Raw genomic sequence first — 12,380 nt, 5'->3', positions numbered from 1 at the left:
TAATAATTCAAGCTCTCCAAATTGTTTAATTTCCATTTAAAACCACTGACTGGTGCATCTTTGTAATTTTAGAGGTAAATTACTCTTCTGAACGGTGCATTGCTTCCTCTTGTCCCTAAATGACTCTCTAGCTCTATTTTCCAAAGCCAATTTATGCCAGTGTCAACCGCATATGCAGGAAGTGGGAGGGATAATTTATCATAGAATTAGAGCCATTTACCCACGATTTTGTGTAATTTCCTATAGGAATAAGATCAATTTGCTATAGGATTAAACAAATCCGCTTTGAAATATAAGGCCACTCCAGTGTAGCAAAGGATGGGGCATTTTCGATAATATTTACTCACTTTACATGCCATTAAATAAATCGCAGATGGGATTCATTCATGAGAGGTGACATTAGAACATTTCCGCAATTTGCCGCCAAGTGTCTTCAGATCGCTGCTGTAACCCCAGCATTAAACCTCGCACTCAGGCTCCGAGAGCGGCCTATTTTTCACTCGAGTCCATTATACGAGGCGTAATTTACTCAGCATGCGCTCGGACTGAAGGACAGATGGCGAAGGGAGGTCTGCGCGTTCTCTTGCAGAGCAAGTGATCTTCAGAGACCCATTATGTTCAGAAGCTCAACTCGCTGCCTACAGAACGTCTACCTTATTAACCACACTAGCAAAGTCAATTAAAACAGAGAAGCCTGCCCCTCTGCTCCACTCTTTCATTTGTGTTATGAACTCTCTTTCTTTTCTCCAGATCTCTGTCGCTCTGTTTTCTCATTTCTTTCTCTCTCTAGGACACAAATCGAGTGTGTAAATGTGGGTTCTTTTGAGACTTGGGTCGTTAAAACTGCAACAGATGAATGATAATAGCTGGGAGCAGCCATTCAGAGGCATTAAAGATGCACAGAAGCTGTTGAAAAGGAGAACAAACTTGGCTGGATTGGCTGCAACACATAGGAAATGGATTATTTATATAAAAAGTCTAATGTAAGAGTTTAACTTTTGTTTGCCAAAGTTCTCAGTTGTTTCTGTTCTGATTGAATATTACTTTCAAACACATGTAACACTTCACAATAACAGTACATGAATAGTGATTTATTAACACGTGAACTAAACATTACTTACATGAACTAACTTTAACTACAACAGTATGTGAATAACTGCTACCTTAATAACTTTTTAGCACATGTTGTGAATTAATGTATTAATTAACATTTAAGTTTAAGCTAAATGTCCCCAGCATGAACTCATGAGCTGTTAATTTATAATTATGTCATGACTACTTGGAGGGGCACATCGCTATTAACTCATCCTTAACTACTCATATAAACTCCTTTGTGTAAACTGTTCATGTTGAAGTCGACAGAACACTTCTATTGTTATTGTTATTTAGACTTCAAGTAAAGTCACAACATAGTTATACATCAACATATCAAGAGTTCATGATGGTTAAATTAAGCAAACTAATGTGGTAATTAATAAACTAGCAAACAAACAATCATGTACTAACAAGTAGTTAAAGTAGCCGTTATTCACAAATTAGTTCATGATTAGTGCATGTGTTTACTTATTATTAGTTCTTAATAAAGCAATGGTTAGTTTACATATTAACACATCATTACTTATGTAGTGTTATTGTAAAGCGTTGCCAACATCTAATGGCAGAGTTTATCTTTAGCTTGCCAGAATTCTTAATTGCTTCTTTTCTGACTGAAAGTTATGGAATTAGATTGAACTTTTAGATTGTACTTATTTTTTTCCTGTTTGGTATCTCACACATTTTAATGAGCTGGTGACCCATTCTGGTCACAATTTATTTTAATGGTCCGTTTGTTTAATTTAGGTTACATTGAAACTTATTCGGTTGGGGTTGGGGTTAGTGTAAGTTGACATGAAAATACAAAGTTTCTTATACTCGGTTAAATGTCTGTTGAATGTCTCTATCAACAGATAGCAAGCCAGTGTACTAATACTCAAATCAACCGTCAAAAAAAAGTGTTACCCAAATTCTTTATGAGTAGGTTGTAAAATGTCAAAATGAAATACTTCAAACACATGTTTGCAAAGTTTGTCTATTAAAATTTAGCTTTGAATAATAAAAATTGAATTAATATATACTCACATTAAAACTGCAATTGTCTGTTTAGCCTGATTACTATAACTCATATTTTGGCAAATTGTTAGTTAATATGAATAGTCTCATTCAAATGCCCTGTTGACAGTTAGAATTACAATATTTATAAGTTCATATTTAAAATCACATTGTCAAATAATTAGAGGAAAGTCTAAAATGTTGCACTAGACAGGAAATTACAACCCAGGAACCATTTTTTGTTTTTTAAAAGATGTCTAAATAGTCATCCTGGCTAAAGCAAGGCAAAATTTGGTCTGTCAATGAAAATCTAATAGACGTCTATAAGGATAGGCCAAAACTAGAACAGTCATCAAATAAACAGAAATAAATGACTATACACATAAAGTCGGTCTAATCTTTCTACTTGACAACTGTTTGTTTGGGCTATCCTTTGATGTCTATTATATTTTCACTGACAGCCTAAGTTTAGCCTTGTTTTACCCAAGCTGTCTATGTTTAGATGTCTATTAGACATCTGTTAAATGCAAAATTGTTCGTAAAATAGTTTTGTTGAACAAAACATGTTTTAAAGAAAGCTGAAAACAAGTACACTGTAAAAAAAATTATGTCTGCAAAATTGTTGCAAACTATTTATGTGTTTGATTTAAACAAACTTATTAAATTTAGTAATGTTCAACTTATTTTTGTCTGTTTAAGTTTAGTTTTCAACCACTTACCTTAAAAAATGTTGTAAATCCAAGGAATCATCTTTGAATCTATTTTTTTGTTTGTGTACCCATACACTGTAAAAATTGCAGGGGTTGATACAATTCATTCATGTTGTCCCAACACAAATCGATTAAGTTATCATTAATAATATCGTAGGGAAAAAAACAATGATTGGTTCTTCTGTTTACCATTGGTCACCTCAACCTAAAACTTATGCCATTGGCTGAGTGTGTTGCTATGCAAGGTTAGCTTGAACAAACAGAGCAATGTTTTGAAAACTCTTTTTTTAAGAGAATCAACACACATACTGTAGTTTACGTTGAGTTATTTTTCCACTATAAGTTGGTCAAGAGAGAAGATTCCTCATCAACACGGTCACGAGTATTAGCCTTCTGGCAGTAGAGCTGTGTGTTACTGTCACCTACTCGTTTGCCCTCTGAGACACACTTGAGCAAAATGTTAAGATAACCTTTTCCTAATCTGCGAGACTCCATCATGTGTGCCCTTGACTGAGAACTCTGCAGAGAGATGGCGAGACGATATGGGGCCCTAGAGAAACAGCGCCTTTTGGACGTTGCTCTGCCTCGGGGACTGGTGTAATCTTCTTACGCTTCCTGCAAACTGCTAACAGCGGATCAGTATCTTACCAACCCGAAAGCCAATGTCCAGCCATGCCTGCTGTAGGGGAACAGGAGGGTAGAGCAGAAACGATCCCATCTCCAATAAACAGCTACATGTCACTCCAAGCAAAAGCTGGGGTGACCAGTGAGAGAAGGGAAGGTAAGATAAACACTTGACATCTTGATGCCTGAGCGTATACAGTTATGTCTGATCCCGTCCTTGAATTCATTTTCACATGCAGATGTGACAGCTTGAAAAGGATCTCTTAAATATATAAAAAACAAAGCTCTGCATTGTGTGATAATAGTGATATGCAGCGCATATCACACTCATACTGCATGTAGTCTACTCTGTTTAGATTGCATTACACATACACTGACAAAAGTTGTCTTCTAGTTAATAATTTGGAAAAGTGGCAGAACGTAGATTTTTCAGATGAGTCATCTGTTAAACTGCATCCCAATAATCACAAATACTGTAGAAGACCTGCATAGACTCAAGAATAGACCCAAGATTCTCACAGAAATCAGTCAAGTTTAGTGAAGATAAAATCATTGTTTGGGGTTACATTCAGCATGCAAGGGATCTGTGGATGGCAACATCAACAGCCTGATGTATCAAGACATTTGTGCTGCCATTTCATTACAAACCACAGGAGAGGGCAAATTCTTCAGCAGGATAGTGCTTCTTCTCATACATGTCTCCACATTAAAGTTCCTGAAAGCAAAGGTGAGGTGCTCCAGGATTGGCCAGCCCAGTCACCAGACTTGAACATTATTGAGCATGTCTGGGGTAAGATGAAAGAGGAGGCATTGAAGATGAATCCAAAGATTCTTGATGAGCTCTGGGAGTCCTGCAAGAAAGGTTTCTTTGCCATTCCAGATGACTTTATTAATAAGTGATTTGAGTAATTGCAGAGATGTATATGCAGTCCTCCAAGCTCATGGAAGTCGTACGCAATATTAATTATTTTTCCACTGCACCATGATTTTATATTCTATGCTGTACATTATTTTTGACTGGAAACCTGACCTTCAGACCTTACTGTCTTAATTAAATAATTAAAAATCAAGTCATGATCATATTTTATTTTGGCAAATAAGCGTAATCTAGAAGCCTTTGCCTTTCATATTTGCCACTTCTAATACCAAATGATCAACCTGAAGTCAAGCTATTATTTGTTGTTCCAAAAACTTTGATAGGCGACAATACTTTTGCCAGGTAGTGTATGTTTATACAGTGTATACTTTGTATGCTATCCTGAGCTCTGACATGCAGATTTTCTTGTTCAACACAAGTTTAAGTAACTGCCAATCTTCTTGCTTTGTAGCCAGTACATCATTGATTATCATATCATCAATTATCATTGGTTAAATCTAACATGCTTGTCAAGCAAAGCTCTCCCTAAGCACCAGTAATATTCTTACCTGAAAGTTAACTATTTAACTATAATTATTATCAATTATTTTAATAACGACCCCTCACATCCCATTAGTATCAACTTAATTATCTACTAGGCTGAAGTATTAACTATTAATACTTAAAAAAAAATCTCTACATTTTTTTTTTTTTTTAGCAAAAACTACTATGTATTTTACAAATATTCTATATCTTTTTATGCCTTTGGAAGGCTCTTATTCTCACCATAATATTTATTACTAACTTGTGATAAATTTATTGTGTAACAACTATTTAAATTTCCATGTTTTGTTTTGACAAATTACCAAGAACAGTGCATTTGCTACAGTATCTCATACTAACTTACAGATTCTAAGGCTTAAAAAGCCTAAAATCTAAGTTTTTGTCTTACAACCACACACTTTCAGAAATAAAAGTACAAAAGCTGTCACTTAAGGTAATCTTTTGTACCTTAAAAAGCTACATGTGTATCTATAATATTAGTATAAGTATATTAACATTAGTACCTAAAAAGGTGGGTAGCACTGTCACCTCACAGCAAGAAGGTCGCTGGTTTGAGACTCGGCTGTGTCAGTTGGCATTTCTGTGTGAAGTTTGCATGTTCTCCCCGTGTTCATGTGGGTTTCCTCCAGTTTTCCTCACAGTCCAAAGACACTGTGAGTGAGTTAAATAAACTAAATTCGCCATAGTATATGTGTGTAAATGGGTGTATGGATGTTTCCCAGTACTGGGTTATAGCATGGAAGGGCATCCGCTTTTGTAAAACATGTGCTGGATAAGCTGGCGGTTTATTCTGCTGTGGCTACCCCAGATTAATAAAGGGATTAAGCCGATGGAAAATGAATGAATGAATGAATGAAGAAATAATATTATATTCAAATTTATTTATTTATTTCAGATATCAAGTAGTAAATAGTTCACTTTTCACCTTATCTGCTGTTGTGTGGATTTATTTCAATACACATTTTTCTAACACAATATACATTTTCAAACTAAAAAGACAACAAAAGTCATTGTTAAACTGCAGGCATAAAATGCAACTTTCATTTACATTTAGTCATTTAGCAGACGCTTTTATCCAAAGCGACTTACAAATAAGCATAAGGAATCAATTTACACAACTATAAAAGCAACAATGAATGTGCTATAGGCAAGGTTTAAGTAATTTTTTTTTTTTTGCCTACAGTATACAGTGGTATATCCAGAGAGGGAATTGCAGATTAGGAAGTGAAGTGGAGACTAAATAGTTGAGTTTTTAGTCGTTTCTTGAAAACAGCGAGTGACTCTGCCGTTCTGATGCAGTTAGGGAGTTCAATCCACCAACTGGGCAGATTGAGCGTGAGCGTTCGGGAAAGTGATTTTTTCCCTCTTTGGGATGAAACCATGAGGCGACGTTCATTCACAGAACGCAAGTTTCTGGAGGGCACATAGATCTGCAGAAGTTAGAGCAGATATGAAGGAGCAAAGCCAGAAGTAAACGGATGAGCAGCGAAGTGACATGTGCTCTTTTAGGTTAATTAAAAACCACTCGTGCTGTTGCATTCTGGAGCAGCTGAAGAGGCTTGATAGAGTTAGCTGGAAGCCCCGGTAGAGAGTTGCAGTAATCAAGTTTGGAGAGAACGAGAGCTTGAACAAGGAGTTGAGCTGCATGTTCAGATAAGAAGGGTAAGATCTTTCTGATGTTATAGAGTGCGAATCTGCACGATCGAGCAGTTCTAGAAATGTGGTCAGAGAAGTTTAGTTGGTCATCAATCGTTACTCCAAGGCTTTTCACCATTTTGGATGCAGTAATGGTTGCCCCATCAATATCAAGAGAGCTACAGGCAAGTGTTAATTAACAGATATTTTTACAGTAACAGTATTAGTTTTCACATTTGAAGAAAACATATTTACCATATTATTACAGAGAAAACAATGGTTACGTTTTTATATAAAATGAAAGGTCCTTCATAAAACAGTAAAGAAGAGCAGCTCGCCTATATATTTATGGCCAATGTCTACAAGATGACTCACTCTGTGCTATTCAAGGAGAGGTAACTATGAAATATGAAGCCAACTCTTGAGACCACACAATATTAAAAAGCAAATAAGCAAGCGTATGCCAGTGAGAAAATGAATGTCAAGGTGTATGACTGAGGAGGAGGGAGAAAATGTGTTTTTGACATGAATACAGTGGACTGAAAGTATCTGGATGCTTCCTCTTTCTCCGTCTTATGAAAAGAGCTCCATTCAAGCTTAATTAATTAACTGTGGATTAGCCAGAGCTTTCAGTGGCTTACATCCAGAGCGGAGAAGAGAGCAATCAGGCATTGGCCGAAAGACTTCAGCTGTGACCTGTACCATCTCCAAGATGCCACAGGTTTATGTAACATATGGGTTTCTCTGTGCTAGGGAACAAAAGCAGGCCTGTAATAATGCCGCTGTGACTTCACGGAAGATAATTTCCTCAAAGGAAGTGGATTTGTTTACCTGTTGAGACTGAAGCCCAAAGAACAAAAGCTTTAAAAATGCTGCATCACTGATATGCAGGTCTTTATTCACACGCCATTACACACAATGAATCGGTCATAATGTAGTCTTCTATTTATGCTCCAATCTCTGCCACAGCTGTCTGTTTATGATCTTTAAACAAACAGTTGCCGGTAATCTAATTACGCAATTAGACTTATTATCTGATGCATTATACTAATAGGCCTTGATAAAATGTTCTTTATCTTATTTAATCATTGGCTCATTAGTATTAATGAGTATCAAAATGAACATCAGTGAAAAAAAAAAGTGAGACTGTCACACGTAAACACGCTCATGGAGGAGGGTGAGAGTGGGCCGCTGTTGTACATGTGGCCTGTGCTGTCCCTGGGGTATGTGTGTGACTGATGTGAACCGGCATCCAGTTAACAGCAGCTTGGCCTTCATCAGTGAATCTGTCTGGATCTTCCCAGCTTCAGAGATCTGGGCTGCATTTCCTGATAACAGTGTTTAGTGATGGTATATTTTAACTAGAGGTATAGCATTTCAAGGTGTGTTCCCAAAATTGTAACTTAAAAATGTTACTTAATTTCATATACTACAAGGTTTGTAGGTGTTACATGGTTTTAGAGATGAGACAAGGCTTTGTGAGTAAAAATATTTTCAGTAAAAACTTCAGCTTACGGCAGCACAGTGGCTCAGTGGTTACCTCCAGGGAGGTACGTATGGCGGCATTTCATTTTTTTTAAGCGAACGCTACGGGGCGGTAGGAGTCGCTGTTCCCTTTGGGAAATTGGTTGGGTTTAGGGAAGAAGGAGGGTGGGTCAGCCAATTGGCTGGTCGCACAGTCAATCATTCAGTCAGTCAGACAGCAGCCTTTGGTCGGTAAAAATTGCTAAATTTTGCTATCTATAATCCATAATGATAACTCCTGTATAGCAGTCCCACAACATTCTGACACGCGATGACACTGGAATCCCCTGTCAGAAAAGTCTAGTGGCTGGGAATGAGCTTTTTACAGTGTCTGCTATAATCTTAATGTGGTTTTTGGTGTGTTTACATAGATATGGCCACTGTGTATATGGGCAGTATAGTTATGATCTTATTGCCACATTAGATCGCTATGATAACATAATATATGCCTAATGATTTTCTGAAGATAAATACCAAATAATAACACAACTGGAATAACTACAGCAGTCGCGATCGTCTGATCTCAAATGATCTCTCTTAAACCACACCTACAGTACACGTTATGTAATCACTGCTGACCAATGCTATGTTTATTATATATGAAAAAAAAAAACATTTCAAATAGTTTGTTTTGGCCATGGAAAATAACTCTAAACAAACTTTGATTCGCTCATCCTTAGTTTGAAATGATGTTTCTGCAGTTCATTCTTTGATTTAGCTTGAAGCATATCAGAGACTGTAGAGCTTCTGATATAAAGCTGCTCTCCAGTGTTTTCACTTGAATCTCACAACAATGGACTAAACACGAGAAATGAAAGAGATCTCTGTGTCAAATAAGCTGGAGTTTCAAAAATAGAACTACATATTACATAATTACCACTGAGTAATGCTAGTTTAAAGATGGTTACCAGAATGAATGAATAACTCTGGAAAGTTAGCACTGGCAAATTTCACTTAAATTTATGCTTCAAGTGCTTCAGAGAATTAAATATTTAATGATTTACTATCAGTCAGCTCTCAGGTGTGTTCATGTATTTAAGTCATGTCTGACCTCATTGCACCAAACAGAAAAAAATAAATAAAATAAACTGGAGATGTTCCTGTCAAATAAGGTGAAGCCACAGAGCACATACTGTAATCTCCATTAGTTTGAATAAATTTACCAGTTTCAATAAATTTCCTTTAGAAATTTATTTCTTTAGCTGTTTCTATCTTGAATAAAACGGAAGTAATATAAATAATAAAAAAACGCTAAAATAAAAATATAAATATAAAAATATAAATGTTAAAAACACTAAAATGTAATATAAAGCTTAATAAAATCAATTTAGTAGTTCTATGAAGTCATTTTCCATCTCTGATTGAAACCTGCAGTTGGAGTTATTTGTGGAAGCATGTTCTTTAAGTGGGTTGAGAATAGGTGCAACTTTTCAGCAAGGATGAATCTTATGCTATGTACAGTGTGTGGGCTGTCAATCACAGCAACGGTGTAGATACTGCACTTTGGATACAAAGGTTCTATGTGTTGGCAATTTGACTCAAAGAAGAATTTTCGGCAGAGAACGTCATCGAAACATCTGCCTCATTTGGCCTAACCAAGTGCGGGGAAAAAATTATATTATAATTAACTTTATTATGTACCAATGGTGATTATATCTAATATTTGAGCTGGGGGCACAGTCTCATTTAAATAGAACAGGACAGGAGAAAACTTGCACAGTTAGGATCAAAGCATAAAAGAGGCAGTTTCAAAGAGTTACATAACATTATTTGTGAGGTATTTTGAACTAAAACTACACATACACATCTCTATACACTTACATCAAAGATGTCTTTTACATCTTGTAAAAAGTGGCATAACACAGGTAGGTCCTCTTTAAGAGAAAATAGTGGTGCATATTGAAAATCTCAAAACCAATCCAGACTTGATTTATCATATATAAATATTGCACCACAGCTATAGTATGCTTATGTACTTGCTTAAAATATATTTCAGATCCTTACACCTGCACCTCTAAAACAATTTATCAAACCCTTTTATTTTTTATTTTGAGAAACAGAAATTGTAAGTACTTTTTATGTTTGTTGCAACACAGGCTCATTGTAAATAAGTACCCCATATACATTTCTGGACAGCACATATTATGTAGCCAGAGCTATGTATGGCAGCATTTCGTCTTTAAAAAGAATGGTGGAGTTATCGGTGGACTTGAGGCACAGAGTGGAGTTGACCATGACCACGGAGTTCAAGTCCGATGAAGAATGGTTCCAGACAGCAGATACAATAAAAACAAAATGCAAATAAAAAAAATAAATAAACAAGTAAATAACAGGGTGAAAACATGGTAAAATCTGAAAAAAGTGGTAAAAATCAGTTGCCTTTTTTTTTGGATTGCTTTTGAAAACACTATCGGTTGGGTTTAAAGAAGGGGGTGGGTGGGTGGTCAGTCGACAGCAGCTTCTGGTGGATTTATGCGAGTAGAGCAGGCGCAAATGGCACTTGCGAGGAAAAGTGTCTGTCTGTGGACTGCAAGATGGGTGTAACAAGAAGGAGGCGTTGTAGTAGAGGCGTAACTTGAAGTTATGGACTTATGGGACTGTAACCATCAGTTGTTGACATCTACACCTACTCCACACCTAAATCACATTTATTTATGTCTACACCTACCACAACCCTAAACCCAACCATCACAGTTATTAACGTCTACTCCTACCCCAACTCTAAACCCAACCATCACGGTTATTAACGCCTACACCTACCCTAACCCTTAACCCAACCATCACAGTCATTTACGTTTACACCCTCTCCGAATCTAAACCCAACCATCACAGTTATTAACATCTACACTAACCCCAACTCTAAACTCAATCATCATAGTTATAAATGTCTACACCTACCCTGACTCTTGACCCAACCATCACAGTTATTAACATCTACACTAACCCTAACTCTAAACCCAATCATCATAGTTATAAATGTCTACACCTACCCTGACTCTTGACCCAATGATCACAGTTATTAACATCTACCCCTTCTCCAAATCTAAACCTGTCACATCCGTCAGTGACCACCTGAGGGCGCTGTAGTGTACTAGGACTTGTAGGCACTGCAGCGCTCCAGTAAAGAACTACATTTTCACACATCCCACGCGCATACACCGGAACACTTACACTGACCCGTCATCTCATCTGTTCTGTGTTACTGCTGATTATCTGGACTATATATTCTACCATTACACCTTTGTTTGTCATCGCGTCGTTTGTCCTTCTTGTCTTTCCTGCCGCAGTTCTCCCAGTAAGTCTGATATTCGATCGTTTTGATTCTTGAGCCTTGTCTCTGTTTTTGTTTCTTGTTTTGTTATTTATTTGTACTTTGAGCACCTTGTTTAACTGTTGATGCGCACTGTAAATAAACCGCACTTGGATCCGCACCTTTCTGTTTTTTGTTTCTTGTTTTGATCACGCCAAACGTGACATAAACCCAACTATCACAGTTATTAACGTCTACACCAACCCCAAGTCTTAACCCAACCATCACAGTTATTAATGTCTACACCAACCCCAACTCTTAACCCAGCCATTACAGTTATTAATGTCTACATCTTTCCCAACCCTTAACCCAATCATCACAGTTATTAACATCTACACCTACCCAAACCCTAAACCCAACCATCACAATTATTAACATCTACACCAACCTGAACTCTAAACCCAACCATCATAGATATTAACATCTACACCTTCTCCAAATCTAAACCCATCCATCACAGTTATTAACATCTACACTAACCCCAACTCTTCGGGGGGTTATGCAGATGAGGCTAACTGTCATGACAAAATGGATGTAGTCAGCGAGTGAAGTTGCTAAATTAATGAATACAATTAATATATCAATCAATTGGTTGTGGACAAATTTAGAGAGAACTCATGAAAACATTTGCTAAAAATGTTCTCTGGAAATATTTCTGTCATCTTTAGAAACAACATCTTGATGTGACATCTCGCATGGTTCAATGGGATCTCAATAACTAGAGGTTACGCCTCTAACTTACTACAAGTTACGCCGCCTTAATGTTATGCCCCTCTCTTGCAGCCCACAGACAGATACAGTTTACAATACAAGATACAAGTTGAGATCTCAAAGCATACACTGGTGAATGCACAAAAACAAAAACTGCTAAAAAACAAACAAAAACGTACCTCCTGGGAAGTATTTCACACTCTCCTGAAATGTATACTGGGTGAGCCTGGGTTGGTTTTATATTATTTCTACAGGCAGCATAAATGCAGTTAAACAACTCCTTAATGTCATTTTGGGATTTTGGGAGACTATGTCATACTAGTTTGTTCTTCGATTTCACCTTGCTAAAAATCCTTCT

General features: G+C 36.8%; 1 long non-coding RNA gene across 1 annotated transcript; it reads right to left on the bottom strand.

The window, feature by feature from the left end:
* Nucleotides 1-10,052: 10,052 nt before the first annotated feature.
* On the bottom strand, nucleotides 10,053-11,800 carry LOC147832773 (uncharacterized). Its single transcript, XR_015514798.1, has 3 exons — nucleotides 11,742-11,800; nucleotides 11,483-11,699; nucleotides 10,053-11,050 (listed from the first exon to the last, which is right to left on the bottom strand). It is a non-coding gene; the product is annotated as an uncharacterized LOC147832773 (long non-coding RNA).
* Nucleotides 11,801-12,380: the final 580 nt, after the last annotated feature.

The sequence above is a fragment of the Danio rerio genome, chromosome 18 (assembly GCF_052040795.2).
Source record: "Danio rerio strain M-AB ecotype USA chromosome 18, GRCz13ab, whole genome shotgun sequence".
NCBI lineage: Eukaryota > Metazoa > Chordata > Actinopteri > Cypriniformes > Danionidae > Danio > Danio rerio.
This window is presented reverse-complemented; position numbering and strand designations above follow the sequence as displayed.